Source organism: Bison bison, unplaced genomic scaffold, assembly GCF_000754665.1.
Source record: "Bison bison bison isolate TAMUID 2011002044 unplaced genomic scaffold, Bison_UMD1.0 scf7180017864368, whole genome shotgun sequence".
NCBI lineage: Eukaryota > Metazoa > Chordata > Mammalia > Artiodactyla > Bovidae > Bison > Bison bison.
Window position 1 is genome coordinate 1392575 of NW_011494940.1, and position 6571 is coordinate 1399145.

Consider the following 6571-nt stretch of genomic DNA (forward strand, 5'->3'; position numbering starts at 1 on the left):
AAATCACTGCAGATGGTGATTGCAGCCATGAAATTAAAAGATGCTTAGTCCTTGGAAGGAAAGTTATGACCAACCTAGATAGCATATTAAAAAGCAGACATATTACTTTGCCAACAAAGGTCCGTCTAGTCAAGGCTATGGTTTTTCCTGTGGTCATGTATGGATGTGAGAGTTGGACTGTGAAGAAGGCTGAGCGCCAAAGAATTGATGCTTTTGAACTGTGGTGTTGGAGAAGACTCTTGAGAGTCCCTTGGACTGCAAGGAGATCCAACCAGTCCATTCTGAAGGAGATCAGCCCTGGGATTTCTTTGGAAGGAATGATGCTAAAGCTGAAACTCCAGTACTTTGGCCACCTCATGCGAAGAGTTGACTCATTGGAAAAGACTCTGATGCTGGGAGGGATTGGGGGCAGGAGGAGAAGGGGACGACAGAGGATGAGATGGCTGGATGGCATCACCGACTCGATGGACGTGAGTCTGAGTGAACTCCGGGAGTTGGTGATGGACAGGGAGGCCTGGCGTGCTGGGATTCATGGGGTCGCAAAGAGTCGGACACGACTGAGTGACTGAACTGAACTGAACTGAACAAAAAATTTGAGAGCAGCAAGCGCTTTCCCGGACAGAGTGCAATTTTTAAAGTTCAGAGATGTTGGAGCCCAGAAGTCTCTCTGATGCTTCTGTTATCCTTAGAGTCCCAGCAGCCCCCTCATTAGGCTCAGAGCTGTTCCCATGGTATCTTGATCTGGTTCAAAGGCATATCCCTGCCCAGACGTTCAGCCTCCATCTACTGATCAGAATTGGGAGGGAGGGTCAGATTCAGGCAGGTCTTTGTGATCAGTAGAGCTGCCTACCGAAGCCATTAATATTAAGCTATTGTAAATGGGAGGAAATAGCCTGGAGGAGGCTCACAAAAGGGAGGCAACAGGCATATGTCCTGAGGGTGACTTTGCCAGAGACCCACGAGGCAGGTGGGAGCAAGGGAACCATGGCAATGCTACATCCAGTCACAGAAGGAGAAGAAGTGGAAGTGCAGAGGTGCCACTGAGGTCTCATCCCACAAAGAAGTTTCCAGATTCCTTACTTATTGACCCTCTGGGGTGGGCAGCTTTGTCTTTACTAATTGTAAGACTTTGAGCAAGTTACTTCACTTCTCTGAGCTTCAATTTTATGATGCATAAAATGAGTTATTGCGAGGTTTACATGAAACTTTTACAAAATCCTATAATAGTCATTTACAATTTTGTGGGCTGCCCACCATCTGAACTTGATCCCTATTTGGGAGAAGTCCCCAACTTATGAGTCCTAGTGGAAGACAGAGCCCCAGTTCTGCAACATAACTGGAAATGCCAGATACTTGCCTTCCAGCTTCCCTTGCAGCTAGAACATGGCCACGTGACCTGAGCTGTACCAGTCAGAAGCAAACACCCTGGACTTTGAATCCAAAGCCCGTGACACAAAGAGGCAAAAACTGTGTGAGAATCTCCTCTGGTAGCAATGTGGTTGCAATGAGACTTGAACTGCAGAGTGACAGGTTTGCAGCAGATCCTTGCTCAGGGTTGGTGGCAGCAGCAGTGGGAGGATCAGCAACTCAGGATCCAGTAAGCGGTGCAGTAACTGCAGTGGCTTCTACACCAGACCAGTGCTGTGACAGGCTTTGGGGCATTGACTGTAGATTCCAAACTTCCTGGAGGAATTTTGAACTACTCAGTATCATTCTGGTAAATTCCTTTTTGGGTCAAATCAGACAGAGTTGTTTATAAACCTGAAACCAAGCTATTAAAATTGTGGGTTTAGGACCTAACCCCAACACAGTCCTACCTCGGAACCTTAATTTCCCTTAACAATCTAATTTGGGTCAAATTTGAGCTATGAATAATATGGGACTATAAGCAGCAGGACTTTGGAGACAGATCCCCTAATAAAATCTATTTCTATGGGTATAGCTGAGACTGATAGTTGCCTACTCAATTTATATTCTCTCCTCTGCCTTGGTATTACATTTTATTCAGAGTGGTGATGTCCATAGCTAAAATACTACATTTCTCAACCTATTTTTTCAACTTTAAGTGTCCATTTGGTAAAGTTGTAGTCAAAGAAATATGAGCAGAAATCTTAAGATGTTTTATACATACCTTTTTTGCTTTTTCTGCCTTTCTTCTAGCTTCCTGTCTGGAATACAGACATGATGGCTAGTGCTTCAGCAGTTGCTCTGGGCTGTGAGGTGACCCTGAGGATGGAAGCCAACATTAGGAAAATGGAGTGAATAATAGGAGTCTGCGTACCTGAAGACTGAGGAACTTCCATATCAGCCCTGCTCTGCCCCCAACAAGCTTTTTTTACAAAGAGAGAAAAATTTCCATCTCCCTCTACCCACCAGTGTCTAAGCCACAGAGGGGTCTCTGTTACTAGAGGCTGGAAATGATTCTTCACTGATACCACAGAGAAGCATTTGAAATCAAATGTTTTGAGCTGGGTTGGGGGGTAATTGAAGGGCTTGTCATCACAGCAGAGATCTGGTTTATCTCCAAGTCCTGACAGATGAAAACCTCTCTTGGTCTCTCTCTCCTCTCCAACCTCATAGATGCTGGTGTTCATTTGATCCTCGTCTGTGCACTCTAAAGTATCTTCATGAGTGGTAGACCCTAGAATCGCTTTTGTAGTGGTTGAGGTAGCACCAACCTGACTTTGCTGCAGAGAAGCCCCTTACTTTTTTGTTCTGGTGCTTTCTCATGATGCCCAGCGTGCTATTTGCAGGTAGATCTGCAAACATGGCTCCACTCTTGCCTCCAGGACTTACTGTGTGCTATGGGGTGAGCTTTTAGCATCTCTGTGCCTCAGTTCCTTTACCTGTAAAATGGAGATGGTGATGCTTGAACTGGCTTTCTTGGAGAGCTCTTGGAGGAAAATATGCATGAAAGTATTTGGAAGATAGTGAAGGATCACACAGAAGTCTGGTAATCTTTTTTTCTGGTTACAAATGATGGCCCAGAATATATTGACCATCTCATTTGCAAGCTTGCATTCTTTTTTCTACTTTATACTTGTCCACAGTTGCAACTCATCTGCCCACCTTCCTCACTCTTCAGTCTTTTAAGATCTGCCCTAGATTTATATCTGTTGACTTGATATTTTACTGTGCATCATTCATAGATAGCTAGCATTTATTTATTGAGATTTACAACTACCTCTGGTGATCTCCGTTAACATTTATCGAGTGCTCAGCACTGTACATGGATTATCTTAGCAATACTCAGAAAAAAGCTAGGAGATGGGTGTTTCTTTTTTTTTTTAACCGATGAGGAAACTGAGTCATCGTATGGTTATGGTCAGGCAGCTAGTGAATTGTGTAGTCAGTATTTGAACCCAGGTGAATTAGTCTTGTGGCAATAAGGCTATATCAGTTCAATTACTCCAAGAAAACGGATACCGAGACTGGGTTAGGAATGCAATGGTTTATTGGGGATAGAGGTGAGGGTAACACCTGTGAAGGGTAAAGGAGAAGGGGAGCAGGACTGGACAGGAAGAGTCTCAAACCACAGTGAAGATCTGACAAAGTCTCAGACAATCTAACAGGGAGCTCCAGAGCAAAGACTGCCCCTTAAAGGAGCCTTGAGTTGGGCAGAAATGGTTAGACCCTAGGACCTATGCTCATCATGCCCAGTCACTCAAACACGGCAGTGAGTGATTATAACTAGTATTTCTGGATCATGTACTTGAATGTTACTAAGAGAATAGATCTTAAAAACTCTCATCACAAAAAAATAACTGGTAACCATGTGGTGGGATGGAGGTGGCAGTGAATGCTATGGTGGTAATCATTTTGCAGATTATAAATGTATTGAATTAACATGCTATACACCTTAAACTCACAGTGTTATGTGTCAATTATATCTCAATAAAGCTGGCAGGAAGAATAAAGCACCACTGCAGTGGATCTGAAAAAGGCTACAGCTGGTGACTCTCTGCTAACCACACCCCACCCCTCAACAGCAAGTTCTTTATTGAAGGGGGATCAGAGCAGGGCAGCTCCATGGCTTCTACAAATAAGGTGTAATAACAACTCAGACGGCGTATCGTTTGCTCTGGGTCCTGGGGTCCAGGCACAGCTAGGCTTGGCTGTGAACTGTGGGTTGGTTCCAGGTCTGTTTTATGCATATCCTTCTGGGACTGTGGCTACATGCTCTTCTAGCAGAGTTCAGGATGAACAGAGGCAGCCAAACCACACAAAGCCCTTCAAAGCCTCTTCTTGCATCATATCGGCTAACACCCCATTGGCTGAAGTTGGTCACATAGTCAAGACCAAAGGCAATGGAGTGGGACCGTGACCTTCCCCAACCAGGGAAGCCCTGACAAGGGTAGAGAGGGAAGGAAGAATCGTGGACAAACACCTACACTATCTGAGCAGCCATCTGGCACCAAAATCCACATGTTGGCTATTTTGTAGTAAGTGGCTAGTACCGCAACTGATGTGAGCTATTACGTACAATGGCTGAAAGCACAGTTCTGAAGTCAGATGGCTGGGGTCAGACCCTGGCTTCAACACTCTCAAGCTGTACTGTCTCAGGCATTTATGAGACCTCTGGGAGCCTCAGTTTCCTCTTTTGCAAAATGGGGATAAGTAAAGAATCCATTTTGTAGGGTTATGAGGAAATGAGAGAACATGCATAAACCCTTTGCCATGGTGCCTGGTACATGGTAGGCACTCACAAATGTTGTATTTACTTCTAATCCTTACAACAACCTTGTATAATGGTGCTGTTTTTTACTTATTTACTGGCTGTGCTGGGTCTTCATTGCTGCACGCAGGCTTTCTCCGGTTGAGGCGAGCCGGGGGCTACTCTCCAGTTGCGGTGGGCAAGCTTCTCATTGCAGTGGCTTCTGTTGTCGTGAAGCACGGGCTCTACAGTACTGGGCTCAGTAGTTGTGGCACATGGGCTCAGATACCCCTCGGCATGTGGGATCTTAGTTTCTGGACCAAGGATCAAACCCCTGTCTCCTGCATTGACAGGTGGATTCTGAACCACCAGACCACCAGGGAAGTCCACTAGCTGTTAGCCCAGAACTGTGTATTATTCTGAGAACCCATCACCTTCCCTGGGTGTTACGACGGTTCCAGCAATGGCCCCCCTCCCCCGAGTCCTGTACCTGTTTCCGTCTTTCCTCAATATTTGTCCATCAGACCTCAGGCTTTAGGACACCTCTCTGGAAAAACCCCATCCCACCTAGCACCTCCTCATGTTTCCAGTCAGTCATCCTGGGGAGAAGGTCACCCACTCCCACATGGCCAGAAATATCTTCCAGTATGTTCCAACTGCTCAGAATCACCACTTGGCATAGTCCAAGGGTGGAGGTGGGTAGGTGTCAAAGAAAGTAGAAAGAGAGACCCCCCAGCCCCCGTCCCAGGACTCCCCAGAGGGTGGAGGGACTGCGGTGGGTGCAGAGGAGAGGAGGCCAACACAACACAGAAAGTCAGCCAGCAAAAGGGTTAGCCCCACAATCCAATTCTACTTAATATCCCATAATAAAATGCTGTCAACATGAGTTTCCTGTTCAAGTGGATTTGTTAAGAAGGCTGGGCAGGTCAGAGATGTGTTCCGGCCTCCTATGTGTGTGTAGGGGATGCCTCAGGCACAAGAGCCCCTCCTCACCTTTTCCCCTCTGCAGTCCAAAGAAGCTCCCAGAAAGGGGGCTGTCATACTTGTCTGTACCCATCAAGTCTGTGATGGCTCACACAGGGCCCTAGAGCCCCCCAGAGGGGAGTGTGTCTCCTTTTTTTTTTCTTTGTTTCTTTTTTATTTGAGTGTGTTGCCTTTTTTTTTCTTCTTCTTCTTTTCTTTTTATTTGACTGTGTCTCCTTTTTTTTTTTATTCTTTTCTTTTTATTTGGGTTGTCTCCTTTGATAAGCATCCTGCCACGAAGGCAGAAAGTATGATTTTTAAGTGGGGAATTCAGACCTGTACCCAAGGGCGGGGAGCGGGGTCCCAGGTGGGGCAAGGCATGTGTCAGAGCCCCCAAATCCCACCATGATGGAGGAACCATGGGTCAACCCTGGGGCCACCTAGGGGACAGAGAGCTGCTGAGTGAGAAGCTTGTAGATCCGGTGTGGCCTCTGCCCTCCCGAGCGACAGCTCAGGGGTGACCCCAGTTAGTTCTTCAGACTGGCTGCTGGCTACCCTGCTGCCTTCCAGGCTGACCCACTGCTGAGCTTTCCTCCCCATGGAGGACTGGGGCACAGGCCTGACCTCCCCAGGGAGGTGGCCAAGCTGCCTTGGGAGCCTTGAAGGAGGGTTTGACAAGAGTTTACTACTGAGTGGTCACCTTGGGTCAGAGGTGAGGGCTGTCCCGACATCACCTTGTTGAATCCAGGGGAGCTGGGTCAGGGGGCAGCAAGGAGGTCAAGGCTGTGGAGAGGGGCTGCAGAAGGCTGGAGACTAGCATTATCCATATTTTCCCCTGAGTTAATGGGGTGGGGGTCCTGGGGAGTTTAAGAAGTTAAACCAAGACCTCACGTAGGGAGCGGCATCACTGGGACAGCGGCCCAGCTCTGTCTGACCCCAGACCGCCCCCCACCT